Consider the following 19454-nt stretch of genomic DNA (forward strand, 5'->3'; position numbering starts at 1 on the left):
TACTCACCGCTGTCAGACACAGGCTGATTGTCTCCGGATATAAGGAGTAAGCTCTCCAGTCGGTCATCTGGGTTTCAAGATGGGTTTTTGTCTGTAGTGCTATAAGTATGAGGTCATTTTGCATTCACTGTCTGTACTTCAGCTTTGTGTCTGGAGACAGGGTTCCTCTGAGGCACCAGAGAGAATGTGAACAGCAGATGATGGATGCCCTCAGAGGCCCTTGCAGGGAGCTTTGCGGTTTCTTCCCACCTCAATAGTACTTCAGCTCCTCATCCAAGATTAGCGCAGTGTAAAGGCAAATCCAGCTCTCTGGAGCAGAGCGAGCGCAGGAGGAAACTGCTGGAACTACAGAAACTAAAGCGCTTGGACTATAGCAACCATGCTCGCTGGCTCGCATCTGAGGATTGGACAGACCAAGATGAAGAGAAGGCTGAGGATGGGAAACAAACAGAAGATGAAGACGCAGAGGACATGGATGTGGAGCCTTGCAAAAAGTTACCCAGACATTATGCTAACCAGATTATGCTTTCTGAGTGGCTAATAGAAATTCCTCCAGATCTGGCTGATCTTTGGATTCTTGTAGTCTGCCCCACTGGAAAGCGTTCTTTAGTTGTGGCTTCACAGGGTTCTACTGCAGCTTAGACTGAAAGTGGGTACTGCGTGAACAGGTTTCCATCATTACTACCAGGTGGAAATCGGCATAACAGTGGTACTGGTAAAGACTACACTATTCTAGACTGCATATATAACGAGGAGTCTCGCACATATTACGTGTTAGATGTCATGTGTTGGAGGGGACACCCGGTGTACGACTGCCACACTGACTTTTCTATTCGCCACGACAGCACCCACTAGAGAGGGGATCCGCCCCTAGGAACAGGAAACCTACAGAGAGATAAAAGGGGCGGTTTTCCCCTTGCTCCTCAGTTGGTTTCCTGTTCCTGGTGGGAAACCCTCAGAGAGAATCTCTGCAAGTTTAAGAAGAGGATAGCTCGCCTGGACTGCCGCCTGTACGTCTGAGCGGCAGGGGCTCCAGAGTGAGTATCAGAGACGGGGGTATGTTCCTGTTGGCTCCCCCCTCTTCTGATCGCATCTGTATGGATGCCGGATTGTCAAGTCTCCCTGCTGGGACACTGTTGTATCTCTCCACCGCATGGCTGCAGATGTCCCTTCGGCTATAAGCCGGTAAGTAGACACTGTGAGAGAATTATAGCTTACCCCTCTGTTCAAGGTGGTGGTGCAGCACGGATAGCACTGCAGCGGCGGGCTCAGTAGCGGTAACTTCAGCCGCATGGAATAGATAGAGCGTGCACATGCGCGGTATGGTCGGCGTCCCGGAAGTAGATGCTGAACTTCCGGGGGCGCGAGGTCAGTCTGGTGTTCCGGTATGGACGCCATTGCAGCGGTGGATGCGATGCCCTGGCGATAGACGATGGTGGAGAATGGGGCAGCATACTTGACGGGTTCATACTTCTGCTGCGTCCACTGCTGGCCATGGCCCACACCAGCGTCACACACCGCTACTCCGATCTGACTCCCCATTTCTCAGGTATGGGGAAAAAAATAAAAAATAAATAAAAAAAAGAAAGGAGGGAGTGTTTCCTCAAATGGCCTACACTCTTAAGAGCAGATAGGACATTAGTCTGTGTGCAACATGTCGTCTCAGGAGAATATCGAGCGCCCACTGGAGGATTTAATCCTGCCTAGAAAGGAAGGCAGTGGACACTCGAAAGTGAGTGACTCCACTGATAAATCAGTGAAAATCATCCCGTTCTACACCCCAGGGCGATCAAACAACCCAGCAGCCGGCTAAACTGACGGGGAAGACTAAGCACAAGCAGTGTGCAATATGTAACGAGTCTCTACCTGACATATATATAGATAGATAGATATATAGATATACAGTGGGGCAAAAAAGTATTTAGTCAGTCAGCAGTAGTGCAAGTTCCACCACTTAAAAAGATGAGAGGCGTCTGTAATTTACATCATAGGTAGACCTCAACTATGGGAGACAAACTGAGAAAAAAAAATCCAGAAAATCACATTGTCTGTTTTTTTTATCATTTTTTTTGCATATTATGGTGGAAAATAAGTATTTGGTCAGAAACAAACAATCAAGATTTCTGGCTCTCACAGACCTGTAACTTCTTCTTTATGAGTCTCCTCTTTCCTCCACTCATTACCTGTAGTAATGGCACCTGTTTAAACTTGTTATCAGTATAAAAAGACACCTGTGCACACCCTCAAACAGTCTGACTCCAAACTCCACTATGGTGAAGACCAAAGAGCTGTCAAAGGACACCAGAAACAAAATTGTAGCCCTGCACCAGGCTGGGAAGACTGAATCTGCAATAGCCAACCAGCTTGGAGTGAAGAAATCAACAGTGGGAGCAATAATTAGAAAATGGAAGACATACAAGACCACTGATAATCTCCCTCGATCTGGGGCTCCACGCAAAATCCCACCCCGTGGGGTCAGAATGATCACAAGAACGGTGAGCAAAAATCCCAGAACCACGCGGGGGGACCTAGTGAATGAACTGCAGAGAGCTGGGACCAATGTAACAAGGCCTACCATAAGTAACACACTACGCCACCATGGACTCAGATCCTGCAGTGCCAGACGTGTCCCACTGCTTAAGCCAGTACATGTCCAGGCCCGTCTGAAGTTTGCTAGAGAGCATTTGGACGATCCAGAGGAGTTTTGGGAGAATGTCCTATGGTCTGATGAAACCAAACTGGAACTGTTTGGTAGAAACACAACTTGTCGTGTTTGGAGGAAAAAGAATACTGAGTTGCATCCATCAAACACCATACCTACTGTAAAGCATGGTGGTGGAAACATCATGCTTTGGGGCTGTTTCTCTGCAAAGGGGCCAGGACGACTGATCCGGGCACATGAAAGAATGAATGGGGCCATGTATCGTGAGATTTTGAGTGCAAACCTCCTTCCATCAGCAAGGGCATTGAAGATGAAACGTGGCTGGGTCTTTCAACATGACAATGATCCAAAGCACACCGCCAGGGCAACGAAGGAGTGGCTTCGTAAGAAGCATTTCAAGGTCCTGGAGTGGCCTAGCCAGTCTCCAGATCTCAGCCCTATAGAAAACCTTTGGAGGGAGTTGAAAGTCTGTGTTGCCAAGCGAAAAGCCAAACACATCACTGCTCTAGAGGAGATCTGAATGGAGGAATGGGCCAACATACCAACAACAGTGTGTAGCAACCTTGTGAAGACTTACAGAAAACGTTTGACCTCTGTCATTGCCAACAAAGGATATATTACAAAGTATTGAGATGAAATTTTGTTTCTGACCAAATACTTATTTTCCACCATAATATGCAAATAAAATGTTAAAAAAACAGACTGTGATTTTCTGGATTTTTTTTTCTCAGTTTGTCTCCCATAGTTGAGGTCTACCTATGATGTAAATTACAGACGCCTCTCATCTTTTTAAGTGGTGGAACTTGCACTATTGCTGACTGACTAAATACTTTTTTGCCCCACTGTATATCTAATATATAATTGCCTAGAATACTACTTCCTGCAATTTGTGCCAACTTCCGTGGCTTTGTCTGGAGCTAATGTCCGGAGATAAGTGACGTCAACAGTGTCCAGTGTCTGATTGGTTGCCGCCTGCTGCGAGCGACCAATCAGAAACGTGCCGTACTGCGACACACTCCGCCCACCATTTTGATGTGATTTTTGAATTTTTACCTCACAGCAAGTTTCTACTGCGTGGAGGCGGTCCCAGTGACGTTGCTCTTCAAGCTCCTGCCGAATTTCGTCAAAAAAATGATACCATTTACAAAAACTATATATATTTAGTTGTGAAGTGGTTCAGTGACATTTTCACACCAATTTTGAACTTTTGTTTGGTGTTTTCTCCATATACTGCCTATTATTCACTGACTGTTATACTGAGAGACTGCCGTTTATTAACCTCTTCTTTGCCACATTGGGTATATTGCTCTATTATTTGCCACATAAGGACATTGTCCATTATTGCCCAGCAATTTCTCTGGTCGTCTGATGTCTTTCATCCCTCCCCTCATAAGCATGTTCATGGATCCTGTGTAACTGTACCTTAAATAACAAGAATTGTCAAGAGCTGGTGAGTGCAGCCATTTTTTGTTCTTTCTTACTATTATTTATTAATTGTATTATTCTTACATTTGAATAAAGTATATATGGATTCTAGACACCCGATTCTTTAGAATCGGGCTGCCATCTAGTATATATATAAAGAAATTGTGTCAAAATTGCATAGATCACACTTTGCAGCAGGAGAGTTAGGTCTCATGATCCGGGAGGAGCTTCAGTCCTTGGGAGGTAGTTCGGCTGTGAATGTGGGGCAGCACGGTGGCCCAGTGGAAAGGACTGGTGCTTTGCAACATTGGAGTCCAGGGTTCTAATTCCATCATGAAAAATACCAAATTGACCTGCTAAAGTTTAAATAAAAAAAAATAAAAAAGTAGGAACTATGGGGTTATCAGAGTCTAAGGAACCTCAGACACCTCAGGACGTTATGTTCGCAGGTCTTTCCCAAAGGAAGGGCCATGTGTTCCCTGTAAATCAAAGGAAGGGCCATGTGTTCCCTGTAAATCAGGCCATTAAAGACCTTGTTAAAAGGGAGTGGAGTAAAGGACAAAAAGGTTTTTGTGCCGGTATCATGTAAAAGGCGGTACCCCTTTGATAATGAGGACTTGACCTCTTGGTCTAAAGTGCCTAAAGTGGATGCGGCTGTGGCATCCACCTCTCACCGTTCCTCCTTACCTGTGGAGGATGCTGGCTTTTTGTCAGATCCTATGGGCGGAAAAAAAAAAAAAAAATCAGATGCACTTCTTAAAAACTCATGGGAAGCCTGTGTCACCGCGTTTAAACCAGCAATCTCAGCCACGTCAACTAGCAGATCTATGCTGGTTTGGCTAGAGCAGCTGGACCAAAACATCAACGTATCCAGGGAGAAATTGCGTGTTGCTATTCCTTTGATTAAGGGGGCTGCGGCTTTTATATCTGATGCCTCAATAGACTCGCTCCGCCTGGCAGCCAGAACAGTTAGCCTCACTAATACGGCTCGTCATGGTTAAAAAACTGGAAGGGAGATGCCCAGTCCAGGTCTAAGTTGTGTGCCATACCCTGTCAGGGTGAGTACCTCTTTGGAGCTGTCCTAGATGAAATACTAAGGCGGGTGAAAGGAAGCCCCAATCCCTTTATTCCTCCTTACAGAAGGGCGTTCAGGAAGCCACCATTTGGCAAGAAGGGAGGCTTTAAGGACCGTTGGAATAAGAGTTCAAACAAAAGGAAATTTGTTCAATAAACGCCCCTTTAAACCAGCGGATAAGTTCCGTTGATCATATTTCACAAGCGGGAGCTAGACTACTAGAATTTGTTGAACAATGGAAGGAAATAAATGTTAATCCATGGGCCATCAATTTGGTATCTTCAGGCCTCACTTTAGATTTTATTCAAACACCTCCGGGTTCTTTCCTTCTCACTTCCTTAAAATCCAGGCCTCAGCAGGAGGCCCTCGAAACAGAAATTAAATCCCTCTTGTCCAAACAAGTCTTAATAGAAGTCCCGCCATCTCAAATAGGGAAAGGATTTTACTCTCCCTTGTTTCTGATTACTAAGCCTGACGGCTCTTTCAGAACTATAATTAATTTGAGAAAACTGAACACCTTTATAAAACCAGAACATTTAAAATGGAATCCATTCGTTCAGCTATATTAAAAAAAAAAAAAAAAAAATTCCAAATTGTTACATGGTAGTACTGGATCTTAAAGATGCTTATTACCATCTTCTATACACCAGTTACACCAGCAATTTCTTCGGGTAGCAGTTGTTATAGATGGGCGGGTTCGTCATCTGCAATACAGAGCAATGCCCTTTGGCGTATCTATGACTCCGAGGGTTTTTTACTAAATTTGTTATTGGAAGTAATGTCATTTCTGCAGGTAAAAGACACACTGGTAATTCCGTATCTAAATGACCTGTTGATTGTAGGTAAAAGCTCCCTACAGTGTGGGCAAAGGTTGGAGGAAGTAGTGTTTTCTTTGCAAACACTTGCCTGGATTGTCAACTGGAGAAAATCCAGACTCCAGCCGGTAACATGTCAAAAGTTTCTTGGGCTCCTTCTAGATTCAGTTGACCAAATATGTAAGCTTCCTGATGATAAGAAGGCCTCCATAGTAGATAAAGTGACCTTAGCGATCAGAAAGCATAGTATGTCATTGAGAAGTGCAATGTCATTGCTAGGATCTCTGACTTCTTGTATTCCTGCAGTTCAGTGGGCACAGTTCCATACTAGACATCTGCAGAAGTTTGTATTAGAAGAGGACATTAAAAAGAGAGGATGTTTGGATAAGACAGTTTTTTCTAACGTTAGAAGTAGTACACTCCCTTACATAGTGGTTGAATTGGGAAAATCTGTCGAAAGGAGTTTTATGGGTGATCCCCCCCTTCTAGTAAAGTGACCACAAATACTAGTCCTGAAGGCTGGGGGGGCACATTTTCAGGATCAGATAGGGTCTCTGGTCCAGATCAGAACTTAATAATTCCTCTAATGTTAAAGAATTAAAAGCTATATATTATTCCCTACTCGACTTTCTCCCTCAGCTGAGAGGCTCTCACACATGGGTCTTTTCCGACAACACCGCCGCGGTGGCCTATCTGAACCATCAAGGAGGCACTCTCTTCATCAGGGGGAATGGATGCTCAACAGAAAGATTTTCAAATAACAGCCGGATGGGGTGTACCTCAAATAGACTTGTTTTCCACAAGAGCCAATCGTCAAGTCAGTGTTTGCCTCTCTATGCAGAGAAAACAATCCAGACATATTCAATGCCCTCCAGGTACCATGGACATTCGACCTGGCTTATGCTTTTCCTCCATGGAATCTATTGCCCATAGTAATAAGAAAAATAAGGGAAGAAGGGGCAAGGGTTTTGTTGATAGCCCCATTTTGGCCCAAGAGGGCATGATTTTTCGTGGCTCAGGGCAATGTCAATTACAGACCCCTTGATTCTGCCTCAGTACAAGGACCTCCTGTCTCAGGGACCATTCCTCCATCCTCCGGTAAAGGGCATGAACTTGACTGTCTGGAATTTGAGAGGCGGTTATTAAATCTTAGGGGATTTTCTAGAGGGTTAACAGATACCCTCATGAGGAGTAGAAAGCCTTCCACTACCAGAATTTGTTAAAATTGGGAAAAAATTTCTCGCATTCCATACCGCACAACTTTCTTCTGAAGTTCCTATATTCTCTATATTAGTTTCTACAGAATGGTCTAGAGTTAGGGCTCTCCGTAAGCACTCTGAAGGTTCAGGTTTCAGCTCTTGGAGCTCTCTTTAATTATGACGTTGTGGGCAATAGGTGGATATCCCGATTTTATATCTGCATGTGAGTAGTGTTGAGCATTCCGATACCGCAAGTATCGGAATTCCGATACCGAGATCCGATACTTTTGTGATATCAGGTATCGGATCAATAGGGATGTGTAAAATAAAGAATTAAAATAAAAAATATTGATATGCTCACCTCTCCGGTGGCCCCTGGACATCACGCTGCTAACCGGCCGGCTTCTTTGTTTAAAATGAGCGCCTTCAGGACCTGCGAATGACATCGCGGCTTCTGATTGGTCACGTGCCGGTCACATGGGCGGCACGCGACCAATCAGAAGCCGCGACGTCATTCGCAGGTCCTGAAGGCGCTCATTTTAAACAAAGAAGCCGGCCGGTTACCAGCGTGATGTCCAGGGGCCGCCGGAGAGGTGAGCATATCAATATTATTTATTTTAATGCTTTACTTTACACATCCCTATGGATCCCAGGTCCTGAAGGAGAGTTTCCTCTCCTTCAGACCCTGGGAACCATGAGAATACCTTCCGATACTTGATGTCCCATTCACTTGTATTGGTATCGGATATCGGTATCAGCGATATCCGATATTTTTCGGGTATCGGCCGATACTATCCGATACCGATACTTTCAAGTATCGGACGGTATCGCTCAACACTACATGTGAGCGATCAAGACCAATTAAAGGGACTCTGTCACCTGAATTTGGCGGGACTGGTTTTGGGTCATATGGGCGGAGTTTTTGGGTGTTTGATTCACCCTTTCCTTATCGGCTGGCTGCATGCTGGCTGCAATATTGGATTGAAGTTCATTCTCTGTCCTCCATAGTACACGCCTGCGCAAAGCAATCTTGCCTTGTGCAGGTGTGTACTATGGAGGACAGAGAATGAACTTCAATCCAATATTGCAGCCAGCATGCAGCCAGCGGGTAAGGAAAGGGTGAATCAAACACCTGAAAACTCCGCCCATATGACCCAAAACCAGTCCCGCCAAATTCAGGTGACAGAGTCCCTTTAATATACTGCAGATTCCGCAGTAGGATCTAACTTTGGTCCTAGATGCATTGACACAAAACCCTTTTGAACCTCTTCATACAGCCTCATTTAAAAGATCTCATTGAAAACAGTATTATTAGTAGCTTTGGTATCTGCTAGAGAAGTGAGCGATCTCCATGCATTATCAATAGATCCTCCATTTTTTATCTGTGACATCAGACAGAATAATTTTGAAAACGGACCCATGTTATCTCTCTAAGGTAGCCACTAGTTTTCATAGATCCCAGGAGATCTTATTACCTACTTTTTATAAAGACCACTCAACTCCAGAAGAAGTAAGACATCATACCCTAGATGTTAAAAGGACTGTTCTGACCTATTTAGAGAGAACCAGGGACTGGAGGAGGAGTAGGGCTCTGTGTCTTTCCAGGGTAGAACCAAAGGATCCAGAGTCACAAAGAACACGTTATCTCGCTGGATCAGAGATGCCATGATCTTGGCGTATAAAGCTAGAGGAAGAGATCCTCCAATGCATGTAGGAACACATTCTACAAGAGCCTTGTCGACTTCTTCCTGGGCAGAAAGGGCGAACGTGCCAATAGACCTTATATGTAAGGCTGCAACTTGGTCTTCGCCTAATACCTTTCTATAAGGTCTAATCTATAGTGCTTATAGAATAGTGCTATCTTCTGCTTCTGATCTAACCTTTGGGGTATCGGTCCTTGACTCAGTAAACCCACCCAATCTACAGACTCTGTAAATCTCTCTAGTGGGTGCTGTCGTGGCGAATAGAAAATACCGGATTACTCACCGGTAATGCTCTTTTATAGAGCCCACGACAGCACCCGTTCACATCCCTCCCTTTTCTTTATATAGCTGCACGTGGTACAGTTGTGGTGATGTGTAAATAATAGAAAGATATAGTATAAGTTTGTAAGTATATATAAATATACCTGAGCCTATTAACTAAAACCTGGCGGCGGTTCCTCCTATTCTCTGTAAAACTGAGGAGCAAGGGGGGGACCGCCCCTTTTATCTCTGTAGGTTTCCTGTTCCTAGGGGCGGATCCCCTCTCTCTAGTGGGTGCTGTCGTGGGCTCTATAAAAGAGCATTACCGGTGAGTAATCCGGTATTTCGCTTTTACTGGCTCCAATCAAAGCTGCAGGAAGAAGATGGGTTGTGTAATATTTCCAAGATCAACCCTTTCAAGTTCGTTGGTCTGGTTACGTCCATACATGGCACCTGAAATTCTAGGATTTCCTGCCCCACCAGGACCCCTTACAGAAAAGCCAGCATATGCACAAGAGCAAATGCGACAGATTCTTGAACACAAGAAGGATGGGAAAGGAGCAGCAGAGGGTGGACGTTATGAACTGGAACATCTGTCAACAATCCCTCCATCCTAAGAAAAGACTGCTGGCACACACTCTCCTGGATAGTGCGCACATTCATTGCTGCTGTTCATATAACACCACCTGTGCTTTGACCTTAATATTGTTCTAGACCTGATATGGAGTTAATGTACAGGGGTGCACTATTTATAAACCTGCAGAATACAGTTTATAGCTTTTTTTTTTTTTTTTAAATAAAAATACACTTTTATATTTCTCATTACTATGTATGCATTCCTCTAGCTCGTATTGGTATAGTGAGATTGCGGTCCCAGTCCATGTTGCCAGTAGGTACTTTTTTTTTTTTTGTCATTCATTTTTGTTCTTTCCTTCCCCTTTTTTTTTCTTTATTCAGCATCTCTTTTCCTTCCACAGCTCCACCTAGGAGCCCTTTTCATATACCGTATTTTTCGCTTTGTAAGACGCTCCGGATTATAAGACGCACCCCAAATTTTGAGGAGAAAAATAGGAAAAAACTTTTTTTAATAAATTGGTGGGGCGTCTTATAATCCATGCGTCTTATTACTTACCAGGGGTTGTGGCTGTGGTGGATCAGGGTCCCAGGGTCGTTGCTGGAGGCATGAGTGGAGCATTGCTGCAGGCTAGGATGAGGGGATCTGCAGGGGGCTCCTGTGCTGCAGGCTGGGATGAGGGGTCTGCAGGGGGGCTCTTGTGCTGCAGGCTGGGATGAGGGGTCTGCAGGGGGGCTCCTGTGCTGCAAGCTAGGATGAGGGGTCTGCAGGGGGCTCCTGTGCTGCAGGGCTGTCTCCGATGCTGCAGGGCTGTCTCCGGTGCTGCGGGGGGTTCTGGCGACATTTTGTGAAAGGCCAGAGCCCCCAGCAGTTCGTCCATGCGTTCCTGTATGACTGACTCTGGGAAAATGGCCGCTGGGATCTCGAGAGATGAGATCTCAGCGCTGAAATCTCATCTTCCGAGATTCCGGCGGCCATTATCCCGGAGTCAGTGATACTGGAACTAACTCCGGAAAAATGGCCGCCGGAATCTTGAGAGATGAGATCTCAGCGCTGAAATCTCATCTCCTGAGATTCCGGCGGCCATTTTCCCGGAATTAGTCATACTGGAACGCATGGACGAACTGCCGGGGGGCTCTGGTCTTTCACAAAATGTCGCCAGAGCCCCCCGCAGCACCGGAGCCTCCAGCATCACCTGGGGCAGCAGCGGACAACCCCGGCAGCGGTGGCGGACGACAGCGGCGGGCGGCAGCGGACACCCCCTTATCCCAGCCTGTAATGGTAAGCGGTATATCCGCTTTGTTAGACGCACCCACATTTCCCCCCCAAATTTGGGGGAAATAAAGTGCGTCTTACAAAGCGGAAAATACGGTAATTGTTTTCCTTCTGCGGTGTTTCCTTACTTATCCTCTACGGTGTTTCCTTTTCATAATTGATTCTACAACAAGGTCAGTTCATTCGTTTACACTTCCCCGGTATATTGACTTGTCAAATTATCATTTGTTGCATATTTTAGACTATATGTGGTGCCCTCTGCCTGCGCTTACGAAGCGCCCCCACATGTAGGACAATGGGGTACTCGGTACCGGGTCCTTCTGTCCTCGATAGGGATGTCACGGTGCCTCGACCCGGTCCGTGGCCCTTTGAGGGCCGTCCAATAAAAGGAAGCGTTTTTATGGTTTAATGTTCGTGACGCCACCTGTGGTATTCGGTCAGGGTGACCGACGATGCTTTGGGGTCCGCTGGGGTGATATTATGGCAGCTAGATGGTGTACTTTCCCACAGATGAATTATGGCCCCAGGGCTTCCCAGAAGTGTAGATTGTGAATGGTGCAGGACGCAGTAAAGAACGAGGACACAAGGTTGCAGTCTGTTTACCTTTTACTGAAGGCTTCAGCGTCCACAGTCCAGAGCACCAGATCACGGTTAGGCAGAGTCCGGCCGGTCTGAAGGCTAATCCAGAGTCCCCTTAACCAGGAGGAAATCAGTAGCCTTCCTCTAGCGCCTGAGTGTCGTAATACCTCCCTGCTGAGCTTCTCAGTGAGGTTCTCACAACTGATGTTGGTGTTCTGGATGTTATGTCTTTCTCTCTGTCCCCTGGATGGATAGGAACAACCCGTATGACTGGTGGCCTGAGACTTTTTTACAGGGACCCTAGAGACGCCCCGGCCTCCACAGTTTGCTATCCTGCCTCCAGGGTAAAAGGTTGGACAACCAATATGGAACTAGCTATCCTGTCGGTCTCTGAAGTAAAGCATAGAGGCCTGTACTCCTTCTGTGTTCTGGCTACCGGCTCCTGCGCCTCAGAAGGAGGCAGCCTATTATAGGGCAGAACTCCTTCTGGTTTTCCTCTCCTTTTGCTAAGACTTCGTTTCTCACTCTCTGCAACGCAATTCCCTTTAATGTCTTTCTTTGGAGTCTGCCTCACGTGGGGCAGGCGCAGCTCCGTGGCCTTCTGTCTAGGCCTCTGACAGGAGCCCACCCCTGTCAGGGACCACACTGTCAGCAGTTATTCGATGTTCCTCCTTTCCCTCTGTCTGCCTGACAGGGACTGACTAACTCCTCCCTCCAGTCAGCTTCCATCTGTCTAACTTCCTAACCCAAGCCACCAGTTTTTCCTAATTGTGAGGAGTGTCTTAATAAATAGAAGCAGCAAAGCTCCCCCTGTTGGCCTGGAGTGTGAAGTGTGTTGGGATGTATGTGATACCTGGAAAGCATTCTCCTTTATTGACTTCAGATGTAACATCACTACCCCTGGTGGAAGAATGACATTACTGCAATGAACAGGACCCTGGGGCACTGCACTTACGCCACATCATGCTTATGTCTGCATCATTGATTGCAACCTACGTTTACCCTTATATGGGCATTGTGTGTGTATATATTGTATATATTATACATGTATTGTCACTGTATGTAGTTCCACATGCATTTTTCTGTTGGTATCAGATCTCTTTCTATTTGATATCGGAACTTATTCTATCCGATTGGCATGTTTGTATATTGCTTTTGTATATAGTTCTGGCATATTACTTTTTACTTCAACATCCATTGTACTGTATCTTGTGTTTTTTCCAGTGAGGTTTGATAAAGGCCCATTATGGGGTCAAAACGTTACCTCAACATCCTTATGCTACTGTTTTGAATACAATAAAATATCACTCCATTTTTGCATTTGAAAACCTATACCTTTACATCTGGAGGCCTGACATCCAGATGTAGCAGAGCCTGTAGATGATCGCCGGAGATAACTCTCCAGCGATCACCTCCACTGTAGCGTTCTCACAAACAGCTGGACTAGTGACCGAAGATCTCCCGGTCACGTGCACGGCAGTTCTCGCCATAACTGCAGTGGATGAGGGACTTCCAGCAGCGGGACTGGTGAGCCGGCATGGACATGCATAGTAAGCTGCATTTACGCAGTTTCTACGTATGTTACTAATCATTAGATGCTGTTTTACCACATCTAATGATTGTCTATGGTAAATTTACCGTGCGGCAATAGAGCGTCGCCGCATTGTAAACAGACATGCTGCGTTCTGAATGTCCGTTTATGCGGGTCTGCCGCCTGTATGTTTTACCACATAGTGGAGACGGGATTTCATTAAATCCCCTCCACTATGCTGTAACATCTGGACGCTGCGTGTTTGACGCTGTAGCTCTACGCAGCGTCAAACACGCAGCGTTTCCTGAACGTGGAAACATACCCCGATAGCCTCCTTCATTATCAGAGCTGTCACCCGTCTTCCAATAAACAGTTTACCCCGTTCACAATTCAAGCATGTAGCATCCATAGTCTCAAAGCCCAACCTACTACCTGAACGACTTGATGAAATGTCTCGTAAATTTACAGCCCGACATTTTCCCAAAAGCCTACTGGATCGGGAGAAAATGCTGGCCCTAAACCCATTTCCCAGCCTGATGACTCAACCCAAACCCAAGCAGGTGCCTTTTATCCATACCTACCATCCAGTCATACCCAAGGTATATAGTGTAATCCGTAAACACTGGTCCATGCTGAAACGTTCATATCCTCACATTAAGGCGTTCTCCCCACCACCACTTATGTGCACACAAAGACCTAATATTAGGGATAGAGTAGTCAAGGTTGATGTGGGCAGTTCTTCCAGATTACCAAGACAAACTTTCCTGGGCACTGAAAGGTTTGGTAGGTTTCCCTGCCTAGGTTGTGCATGCTGCTCAAATGTAATCAAATCCAGCTCTATCACCCACCCTCACTCTGGTAAACAAAATAGGATCAAGGGATTTTTTACGTGCTACTAATAACGTCGTGTACGTGATAAAATGCCCCTGTGGCCTGCTTTACGTTGGCGAGACGACAACACATCTGCAATAGGATTGCTTCTCACAAATTACCATACGTTGTAAGAACATCCATTCTTGTTACTGAAGCTTGTCAATCTTAATTTACCTTATAATAATAGTAAGGCATTGGAAATTGGGGGTCATTTGGCTAAAGTTGTGGAGGGTAGGGCTGGTTCAAGTAATTAGTGGGCCCAGGAAATCTGGACCACGTCACGGCAGTGGAGCAGGGAGAGGTAAGTATTTAAACTTTGCAAGTGCTGTGAACCTGAGCAAGCAGGGGGGCCCACTCGTTGGCACTGGCACAGGGCACCTCAAAGTACGGCGGTGTGCTTGCACGGCGGGGGCGCCTCCCACCGGCAGCGACACATTTGCGTACTATGAGGGGCCCTGTGCCAGTGACGTTGCCAATGAGTATTCCTCCCCCCACCTGATGAAGGAACCTGCACCTTCATCTGCACCTTCCTCTTTGTCCCCGTGTAAGGTGGTATGGTATGCGGGAAGGGGAACCTGACTTTCAGCAGGGTCACATTCTGGCTGTGTAGCGTGCACGGGGAATGTAGCATTCTGGGTCAATGTACCAGCAGACTCATCTATCACTGGCTGGGCAATGGGCAGGATGAGGAGGAAACACCGATATAGGCCCAAAGAATAAAGTGGGCTAAATGCAGTTCAAAATTGGTAACAGAAGTAAACCGGCGGCACTGGTTTGTTCAGTGTAGGAGAACATCAAGGAGCGGCAGACACCGTTAGTAGGGCCAACAAAACAAGTAGGCCAAATGCAGTGTTTGTTTAAAAACAATTTAACGAGAGCCTGAAGATAGAAGCTAGGGAAAGGCAACCTGGAGAACACCTTGGAGCAGCAGACAGTCTCTACAACCCAGACCCAACTTGTAGGCCTAATGCAGTGTGGTTTCAACAACTACTTAATGAGAGCTTCAAGATAGAAGCTAGGGAAAGGCAACCAGGAGAACACCTTGGAGCGGCAGACACTGTCAGTAGACCCCAACTAAACTAGTAGCCCCACTGCAGTTGTTTGATTAAAAAACTATTTAACAAGAGCCTGAAGATTGAAGCTCAGGAAAGGCAACCAGGAGAACACCTTGGAGCGGAAGAATCAGTTTGTAGACCACAACGAAACTTGTGGCCCCAATGCAGTTTTTTATAATTCTGATAGGCTGAAAACCAGCCTTTTTTTTTTTTTTTTTTTTTTTTTTTTTTTGGAGAACAGCTGTATTAAATGGCGCAGACAGACACTGCTAGTAGGCCTTACACCACAAAGTTGGCTCACTGCAGGTTGAAAATAAGGTACATGGGTACACGGTCGGCATTGGTGTGCTCAGCGGAGGACTATTGGAAGGATGGACCGCAGATAGACTTAGTAGGCCTAAAATAAAAAAATTAGGCTCAATGCAGTTCGAATTATCTTGCAGGTGTACACAGGCAGCATTGGTGTGGTCAGCGGAGGACGATTGGAAGGAGTGTCTGACAGTTAGTACTCCCAAAAAATAAATAGATGTTAATGTCTCGCAAAACAACAAAACCAAAACACAAAAGGGTGGCATACTTAGGTACAGGGGTGGGTTCCTCTGCTGAGTTTCAGACATAGTAATTTGGCGCTGCTAAGTATTTACTGGTGTCAATATAGGACACTGACCCTGACTATTTTAACTAGCATCATACATGTCAACAAATTGGTATTGTCAGTGCCAGGCATTGAAGGATGTCAGCGCATTGACTAAACATTGTTGGAGCTGTGAGAGATAATTTTGCAAGTGGTAGAGCACTGTTTGAGCTGGGGGGGAACTCTCTTGTGGCCGGCGATACAGGCCCAGGGCCCCTCATGTTACAATGGTGTGTCTGACGTTGGGTGCGCGCCACCACCGCCAGAGACACTTTATTGTACTATGAGGGACCCAGTGGCAGTGCCGTCGACCAAAAGCGGGCACACCCACCTCTTCAGACAAACAGCACTCTCACGGGTGCTTGCGCCAAGTGGCGAGACCACGGCCCCGTGGGGGGAGTTTGCCCATTTAGGGAGGTGTAAACATGTCGTATGCTGGACAAACAGCTGCTGCAGATTAAGAGATTGGAACAGTCAGTAAGACCAGTCCACAAGCAAGACCTTTTTATAGGAAAGCTAGGTGTCAGCCGGGAAAGGTGGGGCAAAAGAATTCGAAATCCAGTAGTGGTTCATTTTAATGAAGGTTAGATCATCAACATTTTGGGTAGCCAGACGAGTCCTTTTTTTCGGTCAATATTGAACCAGCAGCACTGAATACTCTTTCTGATGGCACACTAGCTGCTAGGCAAGCAAGCTCCTGCAATGCATATTCTGCCAATTCAGGCCAGGTGTCTATTTTGGATGCCCAGAAATCAAATGGGAATAACGGTTGAGGGAGAACATCGATAAGGGATGAAAAATAGTTTGTAACCATACTGGACAAATGTTGCCTCCTGTCACTTTGAATTGATGCTGCAGTACCTGTCCTGTCTGCGGTCATTGCAAAATCACTCCACAACCTGGTCAGAAAACCCCTCTGTCCAACGCCACTTCTGATTTGTGCACCTCTAACACCTCTGGCCTGCTGCCCCCTGCACCTCGTGTGAGAACCATCACCGGCACTGTGTGCTGGGAATGCCTGAATCAAACGGTCTACAAGAGTTGCTTGTTTGGTTGCTAATATTTGTTCGAGGTTCTCATGTGGCATGATATTTTGCAATTTGCCTTTATAGCGAGGATCAAGGAGGCAGGCCAACCAATAATCGTCATCGGTCATCATTTTAATAATGCGTGGGTCTCTTTTGAGGATACGTAAGGCATAATCCGCCATGTGGGCCAAAGTTCCAGTTGTCAAATCTGCGGTTGTGCTGGGTTGAGGGGCAGTTTCAGGCAAATCTATGTCACTTGTCTCCCTCAAAAAACCTGAACCCGGCCTTGCAACACCAACAGTTTCTATTGGCCCCAGAGAAGCTTCCTCATTCAAAAAATACTCATCCCCATCATCCTCCTCTTCGCCCGCTATCTCATCCTGTAGGCTGCCCTGACCAGACAATGGCTGACTGTCATCAAGGCTTTCCTCTTCCTCTGCTGCAGACGCCTGATCCTTTATGTGCGTCAAACTTTGCATCAGCAGACGCATTAGGGGGATGCTCATGCTTATTATGGCGTTGTCTGCACTAACCAGCCGTGTGCATTCCTCAAAACACTGAAGGACTTGACACATGTCTTGTACCTTCGACCACTGCACACCTGACAACTACATGTCTGCCATCCTACTGCCTGCCCATGTATGTATCACAACACTGAAAAAGACCAGTATACAATGCCAGTATCAAAAAACCTGAAATTTTATTAAACATAAATACAGATTAAAATCACAATTACAAAGCAAGGTAACTACAATGAAAGCAGGGATCAAGCCACTCTTGGTGTATAACTAATACCAGGTCTAGTAAAGAGCCTACAATACTAATAGTTTACACAAGACTTGTGTCCGCAATGCTACAAACTATCCAGTGTAGGGGCACCATATATAGCCCTAGTAACCAACTAATAGCATTGACATAGACATAACACGCATAACATAAGTAGGCACTTACATGTAATCCTATCTTTGTGTGGCGTCCCTGCCGCCCCAACGCACGTTTCGCTTCTTCGTCAGGAGGCGTGTAATTGTGATTTTAATCTGTATTTATGTTTAATAAAATTTCAGGTTTTTTGATACTGGCATTGTATACTGGTCTTTTTCAGTGTTGTGATAGTATTTCTAGTTCAGATGCCCCGGATTTATGTGGGTTTTTGTGGTATGATACTGCCCATGTATGTGTATCCTCCCACAAAAACATAACAGCCCGCCTCTGTTCGCACAGTCTCTGAAGCATGTGCAGTGTGGAGTTTCACCTTGTTGCAACGTCGATGATTTGTCGATGCTGGGGAAGGTTCAAAGACCGCTGATGGTTCTGCATACGGCTGGAGTGTACGGCTGAATGGTGGATATGCGCGCAAAGTCTGCGCACTTTGAAGACCAGGTCGGATAACCCCGGATAACTTTTCAGGAAGCACTGCACCACCAGGTTTAAGGTGTGAGCCAGGCATGGAATGTGTTTCAATTGGGAAAGGGCTATGGCAGCCATAAAATTCCTTCCGTTATCACTCACTACCTTGCCTGCCTCAAGATGTACAGTGCCCAGCCATGACTGAGGTTCTTTCTGCAAGAACTCAGATAGAACTTCCGCGGTGTCTGTTGTCGCCCAAACACTTCATTGCCAATACAGCCTGCTGACGCTTGCCACTAGTTGTCCCATAATGGGACACCTCGTGTGCAACAGTGGCAGCTGCGGATGGAGTGGTCGTGCGCCTGCGGTCTGTGGACGAGCTCTCGCTTCTGCAGGAGGAGGAGGAGGGGGGGTGAACGCCTACAGCCAACTGTTTCCTAGACCATGGGCTAGGCAGAACTGTCCCAATATTGCTGTCCCCTGTGGACCCTGCATCCACCACATTAACCCAGTGTGCCGTGTTGGACACGTAACGTCCCTGGCCATGCCTACTGATCCATGCATCTGTTGTCAGGTTCACCTTTGTACTCACAGATTGCCTGAGTGCATGGACGATGCGGTCTTTTACATGCTGGTGGAGGGCTGGGATGGCTTTTCTCAAAGTGTCGACTGGGTAGCTCGTAGCGTGGTTCTGCGTAGTCAATCAGGGCTTTGAAAGCTTCGCTTTCAACTAACCGGTAAGGCATCATCTCTAATGAGATTAGTCTAGCAATGTGGGCGTTCAAACCCTGTGTACGCGGGTGTGAGGATGAGTACTTCCTTTTCCTAACGAGGGTCTCATGTAGGGTGAGCTGGACTGGAGAGCTGCAGATCGTGGAACTAGCGGGGGTGCCGGTGGACATGGCAGACTGAGAGAGGGTTGGAGATGGTATTCTTGCTGGTGCCCTACATGCAGTGTTTCCTACCATGAACCTGGTGATTCCCTGGCTGCTTTGGCCTGGCGACGAAACATGCACATTTACTGCAGGTGGTGCGGGAAATGGTGGGCTTACAGTGAGGGAAGGGATGTAGTGTTGCTGACTAGCTTCATTGGCCGAGGGTGCTACAACCTTAAGGGACGTTTGGTAGTTAGTCCAGGCTTGCAAATGCATGGTGGTTAAATGTCTATGCATGCAACTTGTATTGAGACTTTTCAGATTCTGACCTCTGCTTAAGGTAGTTAAACATTTTTGACATGACTTTGCGCTGATCATTTGGATGTTTTAAAAAAAATGCCAGACTGCACTCTTTCTACTATCAGATACCTTTTCAGGAATTGCAGACTGAGCTTCTTTAACTGGATGGCCATGCTTTCCTACAACTGGTTTTCGTTTTGCCACCCGTTTTTGGCCAGATATGGGCCCGGCAGATGGAACCTG

The 19454-nt window shown here is 46.3% G+C and overlaps 1 pseudogene; it reads left to right on the forward strand.

Moving 5' to 3' along the window:
- Positions 1 to 204: 204 nt before the first annotated feature.
- On the forward strand, positions 205 to 9757 carry LOC138671785 (snurportin-1-like; annotated as a pseudogene).
- The last annotated feature ends 9697 nt before the right edge of the window (positions 9758 to 19454 follow it).

The sequence above is a fragment of the Ranitomeya imitator genome, chromosome 3, assembly GCF_032444005.1.
Source record: "Ranitomeya imitator isolate aRanImi1 chromosome 3, aRanImi1.pri, whole genome shotgun sequence".
Lineage (NCBI taxonomy): Eukaryota > Metazoa > Chordata > Amphibia > Anura > Dendrobatidae > Ranitomeya > Ranitomeya imitator.